This window comes from Lepidochelys olivacea, assembly GCF_965140295.1.
Source record: "Lepidochelys olivacea isolate rLepOli2 genome assembly, chromosome: 3".
NCBI lineage: Eukaryota > Metazoa > Chordata > Testudines > Cheloniidae > Lepidochelys > Lepidochelys olivacea.
The window spans coordinates 38,903,397-38,923,223 of NC_140413.1; positions in this window are offsets into that span (position 1 = coordinate 38,903,397).

Here is a 19,827-nt window from a genome sequence, read left to right on the forward strand (position 1 = left end):
CTGTGGGATAGCTACCCACAGTGCAACGCTCCGGAAGTCGATGCTTGCCTCGGTACTGTGGAAGCGCTCCGCCAAGTTAATGCACTTACTGCACTTAGAGCATTTTCTGTGGGGACACACACACTCGAATATATAAAACCGATTTCTAAAAAACCGACTTCTATAAATTCGACCTAATTTCGTAGTGTAGACATACCCTAAGTGACTCCTTACTGCCTGCCAATTCTTCCATGTCTGGGACACTTGTCCCTCTCATCGGTCCTGAGACAACTGCTGAGCAGAGGAAGAGGAGGTGGCAGTGAGGCATGGCAACCTGCAATAGAAGCTGGGAACTACAACCTGGATATTAGAGTGTGATTGTGACCCAAGAACCTCTTAATGCCAGTTGGCAATGGGTGCAGAGGCTTTACAAGGGATCTCTTGGGTCTGACATGAACATTCTAGGTCACCAAAGAGTGTCATGTGAAGACTCAAATAAACACCAGTGTCACACTGGTTGCCAATATCATTGTAAAATGTATGTACAGATACTGTGTAAGGAGTTATGTATATATATTGAAAATATGTTCTTAAAGTCTAAGGCAAAAAATTGGTTTTCTGTTGGACAAGAGATGTTTATCCATCTGTTTACATGTAAATTGAGTATTGTCTCACTCACAGTCTGAACTGAATGCAAATGAAGGATTGTGAGGACTTCAGAAAGAAATCAAAAGGAGGAGAAAAATAGTGAGGGAGAGTGCCTTATTTTAAGGTGTACTTCAAAGGTTTGTTCCACTATGTTTCAGGGGCAGAGAAGACACCCAGGTACCCTTCACTAAGGACATAAAAGGACAGTGATTCTGCTGTATGTTAACAAGGTCTTAGCCAGGCTTGGTTGAAAACGCTGGAGAAAACTTTGAGATAAAGTTTGTTTGTTAAAGTTTGGTCTCCAGAAAGTGTGTTATACTTTCGTTTTATCTGCAGCCATTTGTTTCCAATATTTTTACTCACTATTACCTGAATCTCTGCTCTTTTGATAATAAACTTAGTTTTGTTTTCACTATAAATTAATGTAAGTGTTGCAATATTAAGCAAAGTGATGGTCCTGAATTGAATCTTAGAAGCTGATGCATACCATTCCTTTGGGAACAGAAGGTGTGGTAATTCTGTGACTGCTCAGTAGAGAAGAGGTTGGACACTGCGGGGCATGCTCCGAAGACTTGTGGGGTGGGTTTGCCTATCGCTACCTGCACTGAGAGAATGAGGCCTGTGGGGGGCCTGGAAGACAGTGCTTGTGCTGTCAAAAACTGGTGGTTCAGGGAGCTGCTCCACAACAGGCACAGACTCGACTTCACAGGAAGGGTGAGTAGTGGAGAGATGCCTCACAACAGTGGGCACCCCTAAGGACTGTCATAATGGTAGCCTCCAGTGGCAGTTGGGGATGACAGTCTGATACTTTCCCAAATTTTTAGGTCTGGTAGGAAAACCCCATCCCTCTTGTGCACCTTCCCAGGGTCTATGAGGAGGATATTTAGCTATAGGCTGCCTAGGGCAACTGTAGACTGCCTAAGTGCAGTTTCATAATACTCAGCACACTCTTGCCTGAAAGAGTACCCTCTGGTGGGTTTGTAATATGTTTTGCTATTTGATTCTTTAACTCTGATTTGCAATGTTGATCTTCCTCCCTAAGGAGGAAGAATTCCCTTTGTGCGGGTATGTGTATGCAGATGTACAGGAATCATCCCATGTCTATGGCCTGAGCTTTTTGGCACTGATCTGCCCTGCAGGACTCTGTGAACATGAGTAAGACAACCTGGCAGTTAGGATTATCTGCCCTGCTGCACTTTGTGAAGGTGAACAGGGGAAACCCACTCTGATTTATTATTAATTTATTCCCCCTTGGAAGTTTGTCCCCATAATCCTGCTTCAAAATTGAGCTCAGAGATTACTCTGCAAATATTTCAAGTAGACTATGATTTCCCTCCTTCCTTCTCATTCTTTCAAGAAAAGTACGGGTGGGGGGAATAGGATGGATTCTCAAGATGCTCCATCCCTTTCTGTTGTATAGAATCCACATGGGCCAGATAGATTTCAGCCTGGGATATAAATAGGAATCCTAGGGAGGAGGATTGTAACAGGCTTGCCCCATGGGCTGGAGAGCCTGGGACTACATCAGCCCTGATTACAGAATGGACCCCACCTGAGACAGGAATCACCTGATTCCTATACAAGAGGAGCCAGTGTTAAGTGCTAAGGGGGCTAACTTGGAGAAAGATAGGAGGGAGGAGACTGCAGGGAGAAAGAAGTCTTGTGCCAAGCCCTGAGTGATCAGGCAGGAAAGCGCTCTGGGAAGGGAGCCTGGGAGAGACCCTGAATAACCAGGTAAGAAACTGGCTGAAGAAGAGCTCCAGAGAGGGTGGAAGTTTTGTATCTGTTAGTGTCCAGAGGGAGATGGAGGTGATATTTATATATAATCTACTTTATTTAGGATGTCTACTTTTAAGGATGATTCTGCTTTCCATCCTGGAGGCATGCTGCTATGGAAATCCCATTGTAACAAGTCTGCAGATCTTAGCACAAAGAAGAATAAGAAAATTTAACTGTGCTTACCTGAACATTTCTCTTCTTCAAGTAATAAGTTCCACAGATGCTGCCTACCCTGGAGAGAAGCAGATAATACAGAATGGAGATGGAAATTGATATACAAGTCTGTAATTTAAGCAAATAGATTTGAATAATCCTGGATATGAAAGTTATCTCAACTGGAGGGAAATTCAGGAGGTGAGGCATTTCCTTGCTTCCAGTGAGTGACAGGTCTGGTTCTCCCCACAAGCTGCAAGTGTAACACTGATAGACCCCAGTCGCTGGACGGCAGGACTGAACTGGAGTTTAGTGCATAAGCTGCTACCGCATGAGCTAAAAGACAACTGGCTGTTAGCTAAGGCTGTAGAGCAGACTCATTTTCTCTCTCTCTCTCTCTCTCTCTCTCTCTCTCAAAGTGGCCTCAGTGCTACTAGATGGGACAGAACACCACACCCAAGAGGTGTGTGGGTTACACAAGCAGGCCAAAATATTTGTTGTAATAGATCTGTGGACCTTATTAGCCAAAGAACAGAAATTTTCAGGTAATCATGGATACACTTTCCCTATTGATTCTCTTGATCAGAGATGTCTGACTGTCCACAGAGCCAGGTAGGCCTCCCCTGCGCCAGGAGAGAGCCAGTGCTTGTGGCCATTAGGGACTTACTCCCGTCAAAAGGAAGAGCTGTTGGCTTCCTAATAAGGGATGCAAGCCCTTTGCACTGAGCTCCAATGCCACCACCCAGGTCAGGCTAACTCACAAGTTATCCAAAAGGGTGGTGATCAGTTCCTGTAAACTACATGCTGAACACCTGCAGCTCCTACAGCCAGATTCTGAGCAGGTCTATAGCAGCATTTACATCAGTGGCTCTGTGCCAATTTACCAAGTCACTATTGTAATCAATGCTCAGCACCTCTTAGGATCAGCTCTAGTGTCTTGGGCCCTGCCCCTGTGAATCTTTAAGGAAAATTACTTTTCCTATTGTCACAGTTTTATGACTATTCCCCAGCCCCCGTACGACTTGGTTCCAAAGCTGTAATTCACAGTATAGTGTGTGCCTTTTGAGATTTACATCAATGTGTGTAGTCCCTATGAGACACAGATAATATAACTGTATTAGAACACTGCTGGTTTTACTGAAATTCCTTTATAACATGTGAATTACATTTCCAACCTTTTTAAAATTTGACATAAGAATAACAAATGTCTTATCAAATATATTATACAGAGTTACATCAGTGAGTGTGTCATACCTAGAGCTGTGCAAAAGTTTACACGCTCAAAATTTGACTATTTCCAAGTTTGTGAAGGTTCCATGAAAATAAAGAATTTTAGTGCAAAAATTTGTCCGCAAAAATGTAGTCAAAGTTGGGGCACTGATTCTAAAGCAGCTTTTTGCAGTACATTTCAGATGTTTTAAAATTGTGCTTAGTCACATGGTGGCGGCCAAATGACAGATACTCATCACAATGGAATCTGATATGGTATTCTGGTAACTAGATTGGGTGACCCTACCCATGTGTTCAGAAGGGTCAGCGGAGGCCACTCTGGATTTGTGAAAGTATACAGTAAGAAAATAAGTCAATCAGAAAAAAAATAGCATGTCTGTTTTCACAGTCCTGAGCCTTGCAGCTTCCTTAGTAATTGCTTGAAACCTGTTGACATGGAGTTATAGCTCTACTCCAGAACCCTGACCGCTGATGACAGCCATCAGGAGTAGCTCTGTGTTTCCTACTGCACTGTGGAGAATTCCATCACACCTATGTCTTTTTTCATTGTTGCTTAATGCAAATCTTGCAAAAATACTGGAATTTGAAATGTCTTTGGAAACTAAAATAAGATATTAAAAATTAAAATCTAAAAGAAGAGGAAAGAAAAGAGTTAAGAGAGAGGATGTGGTTTGAAATAGTTTGCTTAACTGATATTTATGATGCGCTTAAAAATAAAAAGTAAGCATATTTTGGAATTTTTTGACACTTTGTAAATAGATCATAACTTAATTTTTTCTGCCTTATACCAGAAAATGCAGTAAACTCTGTGTTCTCTAATATCTAAAAATTATATTACAAAATTTTAAAAAAGTAAATGGATATCTTGCAAATATTCAAAACAGGTGGGCTAATAACAAATATTTTTAAAATTAAATAGAGGCTCAGTGGTAGTAATTTCAGTTTATTCAATATGCCATCTCTGCTAACTAATTATTGTTAAAGCCACATTAACTAGAAAGTGACTGGTGGCATTCCAGAACTTTATGTACATAGTAAAGAATGTTATTAGATTGATTAAAAAATCTTAGTAAATAGGTCCCCAATGATGCAAACACTTATGCATCTGAGTAATTTTGCTATTCCCATACATAAAGTTACTTATGCATAAGTGTGTGGAGGATAATGTAGAATGACATTAACTTTTAATCACATACACATGTCACAGCTGTGCCATTGCTGATCAGTTTTTTACAGTTTAAATGACTATTAGTCTTACTGTTGTTGACAGCTTTTTCCTGTTTAACCACAGAGAATATTTCAGTGGTATATAATGGCTTTTCTGCAGCTCTCCCCCACAAATTGTCCTCCACTTTTAATAAGGAAAACAGTCACCTTCATGTATGATATTTGACATTTATATTTCAATTGGGATTGATTAGTTTCACACACCAGGGAAATGACCTGCTTGAAATATACAGAAAATATACAGCATTCTTTACTTTGCATGTTAAAACATGTTTAATTGCTGGACAATTCTGAAATTCTGGATATATCAAACCTGTATTATGAAAACAGAATATGACTGAAATGATAAGATATTATTTATGTCCAGCAATGTTGTATGAAGATTTTGTGCTTTATGCTTACAGGTAATTCTTTCTCTCTTTCCATCTCAATGTCTGTTCCATTATTTAGACTTTAACAAACTGCTAATAATCTCTAATGATTATTATAACATTACTGGGTTAAAAAATGGATGAACTTGAAAAGTTTTTGAAATTTCGTTTGGATAAGCACCTTGTTAGGATATAGATATTCAGGCCTGTCTGTAAAGGCCTATACTCTTAAGAATTTAGGTGTATTCTTATCACTTGGCTAATTATAGAGGTATAAAAGAGAGAATCAAAATCACTGTCTGCTGGTGTAAGGGCCTTCTCTTACTGTCACAGTCTGAGGCCCTGTTCTTAGGCTAAGGCCTTTGGCTAAGCAGCAGAGGCAGCCATAAGCTGGGAAGCGAACAGTCACATCCTCACATTCCAAACTAGTCACATTGAAATAAGGTGCTATTGGGCTGTTAGGCACTATCAGGACAGGATTCCTATCACCTCCAGAGAAAGGGAAGTGCCTAGAAAATGTAAAAGGAAACTTAGTTTGATAGCATCCTGTCTGGCAAGAACTCACTTATCAATAGCTGGGATGTGAAATCCTCACTTCTGTGTTGTCTTGTCATTGTAGTTCCCACTTTGCTATTGTTTGTCTGTATAATCTCTGTCTGGTTCTGTGATTGTTCCTGTCTGCTGTATAATTAATTTTGCTGGGTGTAAACTAATTAAGGTGGTGGGATATAATTGGACAATATGTTAGGATTGGTTAGTTAAATTTCAGGAAAATGATTGGTTAAGGTATAGCTAAGCAGAACTCAAGTTTGACTACATAATCTGTAGTCAATGAGGAAGTGAGTGGGTGTGGGTGGGGGTGGGCATGGGCATGTGGGTAAGGGAAATGGGAACAGGGAATGGGAGTAAGAAAGTTGGAATCATGTTTGGCTAAGGGTAGGAATGGGAACAGGGATACAGGTGTAAGGCTCTGTGGTGTCAGAGCTGGGAAGGAGGATACTAAGGAAGGAAACTGGAATCATGCTTGCTGGAAGTTCACCCAATAAACATTGAATTGTTTGCACCTTTGGACTTCGGGTATTGTTGCTCTCTGTTCATGCGAGAAGGACCAGGGAAGTAAGTGGGTGAAGGAATAAGCACCCTAACACACCTAACTGTTTGAGTCCTAACCTTCTGAACTGTTTTCTATGGCAAAATATTTCATCACATGTTCTGAAGCTAGCCGGATTATTTCTCTGGAAAGAAGATTGTTTCCTCAAACAAAATACACTGGTATAGTTGCCAAAGGCACAAAAAAGTAACATATGATGTATAGATATAGATTATTTATTTCTAATAGGGTTGTCCAGTGATTAAAAATATTAATCACGATTAATTGCGCAATTAAATAATGAATCATGATTAATCATGTGATTAATTGCTATGTTAAACATTAATAAAATACCATTTATTTAAATATTTTGGAGGTTTTCTACACTTTCAAATATATTGATTTTTAATTACAACAGAATATAAAGTGTACAGTGCTCACTTTATATTTACACTAAAAAACAAAAGAAATAGTATTTTCAATTGACCTCATACAAGAACTGTAGTGCAGTCTCTTTATCATGAAAGTTGAACTTACAAATGTAGAATTATGTACAAAAAACCCTGCATTTAAAAACAAAACAATGTAAAATTTTAGAGCCTACAAGTCAAATCAGTCCTACTTCTTGTTCAGCCAATTGCTCAGACAAACAAGTCTGTTTACATTTGCAGTAGATAATGCTGCTGCTTTCTCGTTTACATCACCTGAAAGTGAGAACAGATGTTCGCATGGCACTGTAGTAGCCAGCATCACAAGATATTTACATGCCAGATGTACTAAAGCTTCAGATGTCCCTTCATGCTTTAATCACCATTCCAGAGGACGTGTCCATGTTAATGACAGGTTCTGCTCGATAACGATCGAAAGCAGTGTGGACCAACATATGTTCCTTTTCATTATCTGAGTCAGATGCCACCAGCAGAAGGTTGATTTTCTTTTTTGGTGGTTTGGGTTCTGTAGTTTCCACATCAGAGTGTTGCTCTTTTAAGACTTCTGAAAGCATGTTCCATACCTCGTCCCTCTCAGATTTTGGATGGCACTTCAGATTCTTAATCCTTGGATCGAGTGCTGTATCTATCCTTAGAAATCTCACATTGGTACCTTCTTTGTGTTTTGACAAATCTGCAGTGAAAGTGTTCTTAAAATGAACAACCTGCTAGGTCATCATCCAAGACTGCTGTAACATGGAATATTACATGTTACAGTAATAAGTTGAGTCATAAATTTAATTAACACATTTATTTATTTTTAACAAGTATCATCAGCATGGAAGCATGTCCTCTGCAATGCTGGCCAAAGTGTGAAGGGGTATATGAAAGTTTAGCATATCTCAGACATAAATACCTTGCAATGCCAGCTACAAAAGTGCCATGCAAATGCCTGGTCTCATTTTCAGTTGACATTATAAATAAGCAGGCAGCATTATCTTCTACAAATGTAAACAAACTTGTTTGTTTTAGTGATTGGCTGAATAAGAAGTAGGACTGAGAGGCCTTGTAGGTGCTAAAGTTTTACATGTTTTTGAGTGCAGTTATGTAACAAAAAAATCTACATTTGTAAGTTGCACTTCCTCCATAAAGGGATGTATGAGGTGAATTGAAAAATACAGTTTCTTTTGTTGTTTTCACAGTGCAAATATTTGTAATAAAAATAGTATAAAGTGAGCACTGTACACTTTGTATTCTGTATTGGAATTGAAATCAATATATTTGAAAATGTAAAAAAACATCCAAAATATTTAATACATTTAAATTAGTGTTCTATTTAACAGTGCAACTAAAACTGTGATTAATCACAATTAATTTTTTTAATTAATTGCATGTGTTAACTGCAATTAATTGACCACCCTAATTTCTAATTGTATGCTTTTTCTGCATTTCCAAACCTTGTTTTTTCCATATAGCTATAGACATATAAAATCACTAGTGGTAGAAACAGGAATTTTGTTTTATTTACAGAAGGAACATGAAAATCTTTACTTGAATCACTTTAAAAGTTCTCATTTCCATTAACTGCACAATAACACATCATTTTTACCTCACAACTTTTATATCCACTTTCCCAGTGTGAAGGTAAAATCTGGCATGGCCTTTTAGCTGCGATTCTCACAAGGAACATTCCTTAGGTATTGAACTCTGCCTTAATGTCAGGGGAGCATAATACTTCCCTAGTCTGTTCACTTACTGTACTGTAATAGGAAAAAATAATTAGTTAACTTTTTTCTCTTACAAACATTACAAATAAAATCCAGGTAGTATTTGATTTCTTCTCCAGAATCAATTCTAGCAACAATAACTCTAACTCTAATTTCTCTTCTGCATCTAAAAGGGCTCCTAATATAATTCTTGCCTTTTGGAGTATGATAAAGAAAGGATCAGAAAAACAGGCTGCCAAAGATAGTCAACTGATAATGCTTCAGAGTGGACTGCATGGAGAATATAGCTAGATCAATCAACTTTCTTGATGTTATTAACCTGTAATAATACATTTTTATATGCCACTTTTCATCCAGAGATCTTAAAATGCTTCACAAAGATGGGTAAGCATTAGCCCCATTTTACAGACAGGGAGATTGAAGTACAAAGATTTTAAGTGACATGCCCAGTTTCACAGAAACTCATTGGCAGAGTCAGGAACAGAACCTCACTTTCACACTGCCCAAAGAGTCCCTATCTGCTTCCCAGTTCCCTCCCTGGGATAATTGACTTAAATTATTTCTTTTGGCATGCTGATGCAACTATGCCTAGCCCCTCCATGTTGTTGGCATAGAGCCAATTCTCTGCCCACTTCCTGCCTCCCCACTTGCCATCTATCCATATTAGAGGAGGAGGAGTGGTTCTACAGAGGCTGCTTCCCATCCCCACGTTGCTATCTATGTTGCGCCAAATCAGTGCCAGGGAGAAAAGAGGCAGTTAGCCCTGAATGAGAGCATTAGCTGGCATTAACCTTTCTTGGAGCAAAAGAGGACTCAAAATGTAGGTCATTACACAGATTGGTATGAAGATTTCAACCATGGCTGCAGGAAAAACTTTTCTGGATTTTTTTTTTCTCCTTAGCCATAGATTTTTTTCCTCCTTAGCCATTTTCTCCATAAATGTGCATGTTTAAAATACATATCACATTCCTTACTTTCATATTTAATTTATAATTTTGAATATAAAACAATACAAAGCAATTAAAAGATGCAATTTAGTCTAGAATTTCCAGCTACTTATTCTGTAAAAATTGATTAGCATTATAATGTAACAGTTTTTCATTTGATTTAATTTCATTCATGCAATTATTAAAGAATGACTTTAACATAATTTTCATTGCATAGAGACACCCTGATTACAATGCTGTGAGAAATCTTATCTTCAAAATTTCTAGTATCATTTTTATGCCAAAATCAACCTTAATTGAAAAAGGAGACTCCCTGCATGTAACTTTACCCTGGGTAAATACTGTTGTCCCAGCTAACACCTTTAAATCATTTCCAGCTTACTGTTTCCATTTTATGCAAGTTTTTGGACATAGGGTCCCTGGGTTTTCTAGGTATGCTGAAAAATTAACAACTAACTAATAGTTAAGAGTATAAAAGTTATGAGCACACTCCATCTTTCTAAGTTGTTTATTAGCCACCATAAAATGTATTGTCTTGTTCCATTGTTGTGTTCTTTAAAAAGCTGTCATCCATGCTACATACCACTGTTAAACTTTGAAAAATATGTCAATCTTGGTAACTACGTCAAATCCTTTTTAAAAACAGATCTAGGTAAAATAGCAAGAGATTAGTTTTGCCATAAATATAAAGGGAAGGGTAACCACCTTTCTGTATACAGAACTATAAAATCCCTCCTGGCCAGAGGCAAAACCCTTTCACCTGTAAAGGGTTAAGAAGCTAAGAGAACCTCACTGGCACCTGACCAAAATGACCGATGGTAAGACAAGTTACTTTCAAAGCTGGGGGTGGTGGGAACAAAGGGTCTGTCTGTCTGTGTGATGCTTTTGCCAGGACCAGGTCAGGAATGCTCTTCAGAACTTCTGTTAAGTTAGTAAGTAATCTAGCTAGAAATGCGTTAGATTTCCTTTTGTTAAATGGCTGGTAAAATAGGTTGTGCTGAATGGAATGTAGATTCCTGTTTTTGTGTCTTTTTGTAACTTAAGGTTTTGCCTAGAGGGATTCTCTATGTTTTGAATCTGATTACCCTGTAAGGTATTTACCATCCTGATTTTACAGAGGTGATTCTTTTACCTTTTCTTTAATTAAAATTCTTCTTTTAAGATCCTGATTACTTTTTCATTGTTCTTAAGATCCAAGGGTTTGGGTCTGTGCTCACCTATGCAAATTGGTGAGGATTTTTTTAAGCCTTCCCCAGGAAAGGGGGTGTAGAGCTTGGGGGGATATTTTGGAGGGAAGACGTCTTCAAGTGGGCTCTTTCCCTGTTCTTTGTTTAACATGCTTGGTGGTGGCAGCATAGGGTTCAAGGACAAGGCAAAGTTTGTACCTTGAGGAAATTTTTAACCTATGCTGGTAAGAATAAGCTTAGGGGGTCTTTCATGCAGGTCCCCACATCTGTACCCTGGAGTTCAGAGTGGGGAAGGAACCTTGACAAGTGTCTTATGGCATTAATTACATTATAATTGTCATATGCTTTTCTCCTTTTCTTCCTGCACTTAGTCACTGATCTGTGCTGAATAGCTCCACAGAATCATGCAAAGGTGTAAATTGGACAGCAGCCGTGCTACAGCCAATATGAATGAGAAATAGAGTAAATGTTTAGAAGATAAATGTTGTAAAACCAAAACTAGACTTTACCTATTGTGACAGGGTTGGGCCAGATAGCTATAGGAGACTAATAGAAGGCAGATATATTAACCCCAGATTAAGTAGGTCCCTTTCCCCTAGGTAAGGTAACAGGGAAGGTTTTTTTATTTGTTTTTTTTTTTTGAAACAGAAAAGAATTTTATTGCGTAACACTTGCAAAGAGTTACCAAAGAAAACAAAACAAACTATGCAACAAAACAACGTAAACAGAAGGTATAACACAGCAGCTTTCAGGAGGGAGAAGTGTTCAGGTTAGCCTGGGCCCAGAGCGGGGGGGCTTCCTCGACACTCGTAGTCTTCCACCCTCCTGAGTTACCTGGTTGCCTAGAGTGGGGGGGCTTCCTCGACATTCGTGGTTTTCCACCCCCTCGAGTTATCGAGTGCCGTGCCCAGTGTCACCGATTATACCTCTCCTGAGAGTGCCCGGCAAGATGGGCACGGCTGCGGGGTGGACGGTTTAGGGGTTGGGGGGTAGACACCCATGTATTATAGGACCCCTCCTAGATGACAGTAATGATGGTATACACAATGGCAACGGCTGGGGCTGGCGTCTCTCTCTCTTCCCCTCAATCAAAGGGTCAGATGGAGGGAACCGGATGGGGTCACCGAGCAGAGAACCCCGGACAGCGTCCACCGCTCCTCAAAGGCATCAAGCGAGTCGGTGGATGCCGCCCAGAGGAAATCTGCCCGGATACGTGAATGTACTGAGGATCGGAAAAGGCCCTACAATCGCAGGATGCTTCATGGGCCAACCTCCTCTCTCTGGTTTTATAAATGGCTGTTTTAGCCAAGGCTAGGAGGAGGTTGACTAGGAGATCCCATGACTTTGTGGGGCCACGGGTGGGAAGTGTATAGATAAAAAGGTGAGGGGAGAAATGAAGCCAAAAGCGCAATAAAATATTTGTGAGGAGCCGGAAAAGGGGCTGCAATCTGGCACACTCTAAATATACGTGCGCCAGGGTTTCCCTCACATTACAAAAAGGGCAAGTATCAGGGATGGGGGTACTCTGTGTCAGAAACACGCCCGTGCTCACAGCTCCGTGAAGGAGCCGCCAACTGATGTCCCCGACGGGCCTTGGGACCAAGGTGGAATACAGGCTGGCCCATCGAGGTTGCTCACCCTCCAAAGGTGGCAGGAGGTCCCACCACTTGGTATCGGGGCGGGACACCAGGGTATGGGCGTGAAGGGTGTGAAGCGTAAGTGTGTATAAATATTTCCATGGTGCAATTTGAAAACTGACCGGCTGCAGTTCATGCATCCGGCTTGCAGTGAAAGGGTGAGGGGTTTGTTGGGATCTACAGGGTAGGGGCCCAATGGAAAGGTCCGGCGGGCCTGGGGTAGAGGATGTGCAGGGTGCGCCCTCGCGCAAGGCTCGGTTGACTTAAGCCCGAGCAGTGGGGGTCAAGGTGGCTTTCACCTCCTGAAGTACGCGCCGGAGGGTACGGGGACTGGAGAGCCCCATGTGCCGAGCGAGCTTAAGGGGATCCAGCCAGTCTCTCCGGTCGTAGTCCAGGAGGTCTCCGACCCTCGTGACTTCCGCCAGGACCAAACTCTGGAGCACCGAGCGGGACTCCGCCACCTGCACACGGAGCTGGGGGTTGTGTAGCAGGGGCTCCGTGAGGAGATCTGCTCCCACAGTGGCCGCCACGGACCTGGTTGTTAGAAACAGTTTCCAGGTCCGGAGGAGGTCCTAGTAGAAGGCCGGCAGCCCGGAGAGGTCTCGCGGAAAACCCCTCGGAGAAAGATAAAAGAGCTGCCGGTCGTATCGAAGCCCTTGGAAGCGGCGCAGGAAGGCATGCACCAGTATGCTCCATGCCGAACTACTTGCACTATAAAAGAGCCTCTGCAGGCGGAAAACGTGGACCTAAGTGTACAGACACTTCAGGCCCTGCCCTCCTTCCTTCAGGGATAGATGAAGAACTCCAACAGGAGCCCAGTGCATTCCTGACCAGAAGAACTCTAGAATCAATCTCCGGAGGTGGGTCAGGAAACCCAGGGCCGGGGCCAGGGTGTTGAGCTGGTACCAGAGCATGGACAGGACTAGTTGGTTAAGCACCAGTGCTGTCCCTCGGAGGGAGAGACATCGGAGTAGCCTCGTCCATTTCCGGATCCGCTCTATCACCCCGCCCTCTAAATTTTGCCAGTTCTCCGGTGGGGAAGGGTGCGTGGCGGAAAGGTAAATGCCGATATAGAGCAGTGGACCCTCACTCCACCGGATGGTCTGAAGCTCGGGTGGGAGGGAGCTTACCTGCTGCCAGTCCCCCACCGCCAAGCCAGAGCTCTTGACCCAGTTGACTCGGGCGGAGGAGGCTGCCTAATAGATGGCGCGTGTGGAGGCATGCCAAGCCAAGTTGCCCGGGTCCTGGACCACGAGGAGTACGTCATCGGCGTACGCCGACAGGACCAGCCACAGCTCCGGCTCCCGCAGCACCAACCCTGTCATCCTCCTGCGGAGGAGACAGAGGAAAGGCTCGATCGCCAGAGCGTACAACTGGCCCGAGAGGGGGCACCCTTGCCGCACTCCTCGCCCGAAGCTGACCGGTTCAGTCAGGGTCCAGTTGAGCCTAACCAAACACTCCGCGGAGGCATACAGCACCCGGAGAAAACTCACAAACTGAGGTCCAAATCCAAACGCCTGCAGAGTGCTCAGGAGGTACCCATGGTCTACTCTATCGAACGCCTTCTCCTGATCAAGAGACAGGAGGGTGAACGATAGACCATCTCTCCGCCCAAGTTCCAAAAGGTCTCGGACTAGAAAGAGGTTGTCGAAAATGCTGCGACCCGGGACAGTATAGGTCTGGTCTGGGTGGACCACGTCCGCCATCACGGACCCTAGCCGCAGCGAGATTGCTTTCGCTACGATTTTGTAATCCGTGCTAAGGAGTGAGACGGGACGCCAGTTTCGTAGATCGCGGAGGTCCCCCTTCTTCGGCAGCAAAGCGAGCACCGCTCGCCTGCATGACAGAGGGAGGACCCTGCTCTGCAAGGACTGAGCCCAGACGGTGACTAGGTCTGGGCCGAGAATGTCCCAGAATGCGCGGTAAAACTCCACGGTCAGCCCGTCCATGCCTGGAGATTTATTGGTGGGCATGCGACAGAGGGCTTCCGAGAACTCGGCCAGGGTGAGAGGCAGCTCTAGTCGGTCTCGGTCGCCCACGCTGACCGTGGGGAGTTCCTCCCAGAGCACCTCGCAAGCGTCAGGATCGGTCGGGTCCGGGGAGAAAAGGCTTGTGTAGAAGTCACGGGCCCTCCCACACATCTCCTCCGGATCCGTGAGGGGGGTGCCGTCTTCCGCAAGAAGGCAGGTGACGTGTTTCTTGGCCCCCCTCGTTTTCTCCAGGGCATAGAAGAAGTGGGAGCTGCGATCCATCTCCCGAAGGAGGCGGATGCGGGACCTAACGAAGGCACCTTGGGCCCGGTGGTCCTCGAGGGCCCGGAGCTCCTCCCGCTTCTCCCGGCACGCTCCGCAGAGGGACAGGTCCTCGGGATCGGCGGCCAGGCGCCTCTCCATCTCTAAGACCTCCCGTTCCAACTGCTCTATCGCCGCATTTCGCCGTCGGCTGGTGCCCCGAGTGTAGTCACTGCAGAAGAGCTTGGCGCGCACCTTCCCGAGATCCCACCATCGCCGCACCGAGGGAAAGGCACGCCACTGCTCTCGCCAGGCCAGACAAAACTCCCGGAAGGACATCACAAAGCTCTCGTCCTCCAACAGGCTGTTATTAAAGTGCCAATAGGCCGGCCCCGGTCTCTCTGCATGGAGGGAGACCATTACAGTGACTAAATGATGATCGGAGAATGGGGCCGGCCGAATGGTAGAGGAGTGGGCCTGTGAAAGATGAAAACGGGATAAGTAAATACGGTCCAACCGAGAGTGGTGTGACCGATGGGCCTCCACCCGGACAAAGGTGAACGTGGAGGTGTCATCTGGGTGATGGTCACACCAGACGTCCACTAGGGAGTGATGTTCAACTATCCCTTGGAGAATATTCGCAGCGGCCGGACTCGGTTCGGCCCCTGAGCGGTCCCGTTCGTCGAGGGTGGTGTTAAAATCCCCTCCCAGGACCAGGCACTCGTGTGAATCCAGGGTGCCGAGAAAGTCGGACACCCGCTGATAAAATTGTGGCCGCCTGGAGCTCATTTGCGGGGCATAGATGTTAACAAGATTGACCACGAGCCCCTCCATACGGACTCGAAGGTGCAGCAGGTGGCCTGGCACGGCCTCATTGACCCCTAGCACCTCAGGCCGTAGGTTGGGGGAGAACAGGGTTGCCACTCCAGCTTGCCAGGTCGCGAAGTGGCTAAAGTATACCCCGTCCCCCCACTCCAGCCGCCACCTGTCCTCGGCGGCCGGGTCCGTATGGGTATCCTGCAGGAAAACTACAGAGTACTCCCCTTCCCGAAGGTAAGAGAGCACCTGGGACCTGCAGAAAGCCACCCTACAGCCCCTGGTATTCAGGGTGGAAATAATAAGAGGCGTCATGCGGAGGGCTGGGGGGTGGGGGTTTCGTGTTGGCGGGGGTGTTCAGGGCCCCTGGCGGGTTGCGCAGCAACCTGTGACCCATCCCGTGGGTGAGTAGATCGCGTCAGAAGCTGCGGGCTCGCTCGTAGGCCGCAGCACCGCACCTTCCTTGCCCCCTGCCCTCCTTTATAAGGGCCCTTGTGGCCTGGAGGATTTGATCAAAGTCCCCCCATAGCCGAAGAGCCAGCTGTGCCCTATCGCGGGCACCACGGGTGTGCTCTAGGAACTTCCGTAGAGCATGTCGCAGCTCATGTGGGGGTGGGGTTACAATTCCCGAGGTATTCCCTGATGGGCCTCTTAATACAGCCTCGTGGTCCGCTAAGGCAGGTAGACAGGGTGTGGACCACCGACGGGGCATCTGACAGGCTGGGGTTATTAAATTCATTTCACGCCTTGGGGTGGAGGGGGATGGCAGGGGAAAAATTGCCACTCCTAATGGGTCGCGGCTAGAAAGTGCAAAGACTGCTCCCTGGGGGGAATCTGTGAAAGGCGGAAAGGAAATAACCCCAGGGGCGGCATTAACATTGCAGGAGGAGGGGACTTGGGCAGGGACTGGGGTGGGGGCAGGGGTAAGGCTCTGGGGTTCAGGAGGCAAGCAGCTAAAGGAAAGTGCCTCCTGAGCAGAGTTAAGGGGTAAGGGAGGGGGCTCCCAATAATGCTAGGCGCTGGCTCCATGGTGGTCTTAGCGGCCATGGCATCAGGTGGTGGACCACCTTCTGCAGGGTGCTCACCTGGGAAGGCAATTAGGGGGAGGGAGCATGGGGAAAGGGAGGCTGGGGTAAGGTTACCCAGCTCGAGGCCAGCCAGCAGCAGATCATCCCCTCCCTGGGTGACCGGGCTCAAATCTAGGGCCTCAATCTCCGCGTACACGGGGGAGAGGCCAGCTCCTGCCACCCCGGGGGCCTCTCCTCTAGGGCCCGCCTCAATGGTCGCCTCTGGGTCCGCGGGGGGTTCAGGTGGTATCCAGGCAGAAGGGGTGTCCTCAGAAGTCTCAGAGGGGAGGGTCTCCGTCTTCCCCTCCCGACACCAGCGGATGGATCTCACTCATGGCCATGGTGGGAGGCTCAATAGCAGTGCCTCCTTTCCTGGTCTTCCGGGGGGCTTCTGCGTCGGATGGATGCAGCGGAGCTCAAGCCTTCCGCTTGCCTCGCTTCCCCTGGACTAGGGTCCAGCCCTCCATAGCGTCGTCTGGAGGTTGGTTAGCAGGGGTCGTGTCGGGGGGCGGAGGCGATGGTTCGGGGGGGTAGCGGTGAGGCAGCATGGGGGGCGGGGGGTTCTCCTTGGGGCGGGCCCTCTCCTCCTGTACCCTGTAATATCCTTGCCACACCCTCCTCCATAGGTGCTTCTGGATTGGTAATAGCAAGGGTGGAACTCCCTTGCTCGCCCGGGCGTTATAGGGAAGGTATCTCTTGGGCCCGGACGGGAGCAGCGATGGATCGAGTAGGAGGAGGGTTGGTTTCAGGTGCCGGGCAGCCAGGGCCGTCAGCAGCGATGGGGCCGATGTCCTGCCGGGTCTCGGGGGTTTCGGGTGCCCCTCCCCCCCCCCCCCCCGGGCCAAAGGGCAGTCTCTGCGGACATGCCCCGCTGAGCGGCAGAGGTAGCACCGGGCCTCTCCGGTGGAGTAAAAGACCTGATAGCGGGCTCCCTGGTAGGGGACTAGGAAAGACCGCTCGAGCGTCTCTCCGTCACGCGCCCCTGCCGGCGGTAGAAGCTGCACTTGCCGCCGGAGCAAAAGGACGTGACGGAGGGTGGGGCCCTTGCAGCCCAACGGGAGAGGGCTGATGACAGAGACAAGTTTCGCCAGAGTGGAGAGAGCGGGTAACAGGGCAACATTGGGTAAGAAGGGAGGAACGGAGGTGAGGACGAGGCGAACGCCCAGGTCTTCTAGCGGCTCTAGGGGGACAAACACCCCTAAAACGACCTTCCCATACATCTTGGAGGCCGCCACAATAGCCGTGGGTCCCACCACCTTCGTCAACGCCTGCACATATGTCTCCACGTGGGGCGAGGCAGGCACCAGGAGGCAACGGACACCGTGCCTCCTGGTCAAGGCGGGGACAGGGCCCCGGCCGCTGGTGATGGTAGCGGAGGCGGGTAGGGCAAGATGACGAGGCGGCAGGCAGCGGGGAGCCCGTCACCGCCCAGGCATACGTCCTGGGGGAGGGACAATCGCAGAGCTGGTGGAGGGAAACGCAGGGAGGGGCGCCATGGTTGATGACGAGGCCACAGCAGTGGGGGCAGCCCCTGCCATGGAGGGCTTAGTGGTTTTAGCGGGGCCCTTTCCTTTCTTCCTGCCCTGGCCCTTCCAGCCAGCTGGGGGGGGTTTCCTAGAATCTGGGGGGGTGGTGGGCGCAGCAGCAGCAGTAATCACCCCGGTGCCTCCTGCCGCGGGTGCCCCAGCGGGGGGGGGGGTGGCAAGTATCTTAACAATAGTGGTCGGGGGGGGGACTTGGGGGTCGGGCAGGGGGGGAGGTGGGAGAGGAACAACTGATTTTATTGGAGGGGCCTTGCCCCTCTCATTCCCCGCCGTTGTGAGCAGGGAGAGACAGGGAGACACCGGAAGAAGGAGGAGGGAGGGGGAAGCGGAGTAACCGCTCCTCCCCGCTGGGCTGCAGGCGGGGGGGGAATGCCGAGGGGGTTGGACTGGGGGGGGTAAACAAAATCGGGGTCCAGTAATGGGGGCAAGCTGTGGGATAAGCAATCCGGGGGGGGGGGGGTTGCAGACCCACACACGTTTGTCCAAAGAGTCTCGGTTGGTCGGCTGTTATGCCTGGTCCGAAAGGCAAAGTTCAAAGCAAACAGCTGGATCCGAAGGTAGATGGCAGGTTGCCAGCAGGGGCAGGCGGTGGAGGGGCCGTGACAGTTGTAGTAACAATGGTGGGGTAGGGGCACCAATGGATCGGGGGTGGGGGGGTCTCCACGCCACACCCCGTGTACCACCACAAACGCAAGGAAACCACAGTCAAACTCCTCCCCACGAGAGTATAATTCAGAAAGTTGCTCAGTCTTACGGCCCCCTTTGTGATGATTTATAGCTCTCCTGAATTATTTCTCCTGTCTTCTGAAATCTTCTTCTCCAGCTGTGTTGGCTGTGTTCCAAGGCTTCCGGCATGCTGAGAATGTTGTAAAGTCCGAGTTGCTAGCAAAACGGCTGGGTCTGGGGGTTTCCACTCCCCCCTCCGGACAGCAAAATCAGCAATCTTCCCCCCCCCCTCCTCTGGGGGCTCAGCTGAGGCAAATAGCTGCGCCCAAAAGCAGGCGTGGGGGGGGGCGGGTGCTGGCGGCAAGCTGAGGCCCGACCGCACGTAAACAGAAAAAAAAAAAACAAAGAATCAAAAGAAAACAAAAAAGCGTCTGGCCCGGTCGGGGGGGGACTAAGGCAGGTGCAAAAAGTAAGAAAAATCCGGGCCAGGGGGCTTTAGGAAAGAACAGAAAGCAGATAGCTGAGGAGCAAGCAAAAGACGTTCCGTTTCCTAACAGGGAAGGCTTTTTTTTTTTTGAAACAGAAAGAAAATTTATTGGTGACGCTTACAGAATTACCAAAGGAAACAAAACAACTATGCAACAAAACAACGCAATCAGAAGGTATAACACAGCAGCTTTCAGGAGGGAGAAGTGTTCAGGCTAGCCTGGGCCCAGAGCGGGGGGGCTTCCTCGACACTCGTGGTCTTCCACCCCCCTGAGTTACCTGGTGGCCTAGAGTGGGGGGGCTTCCTCGACACTCGTGGTCTTCCACCCCCTCGAGTTACCCAGTGCCGCGCCCAGTGTCACCGATCCTCCCCCTCCTGAGAGTGCCCGGTAAGATGGGCACGGCTGCGGGGTGGGCAGGTTCGGGGGGGGTAGACACCCATGTATTATAGGATCCCTCCTAGATGACAGGAATGATGGTATCCACAGCGGCAACGGCTGGGGCTGGCGTCTCTCGCTCTTCCCCTCAATCAAAGAGTCAGGCGGAGGGAACCAGACGGGGTCACCGAGCAGAGAACCCCAGACAGCGCCCACCGCTCCTCGAAGGCTTCAAGG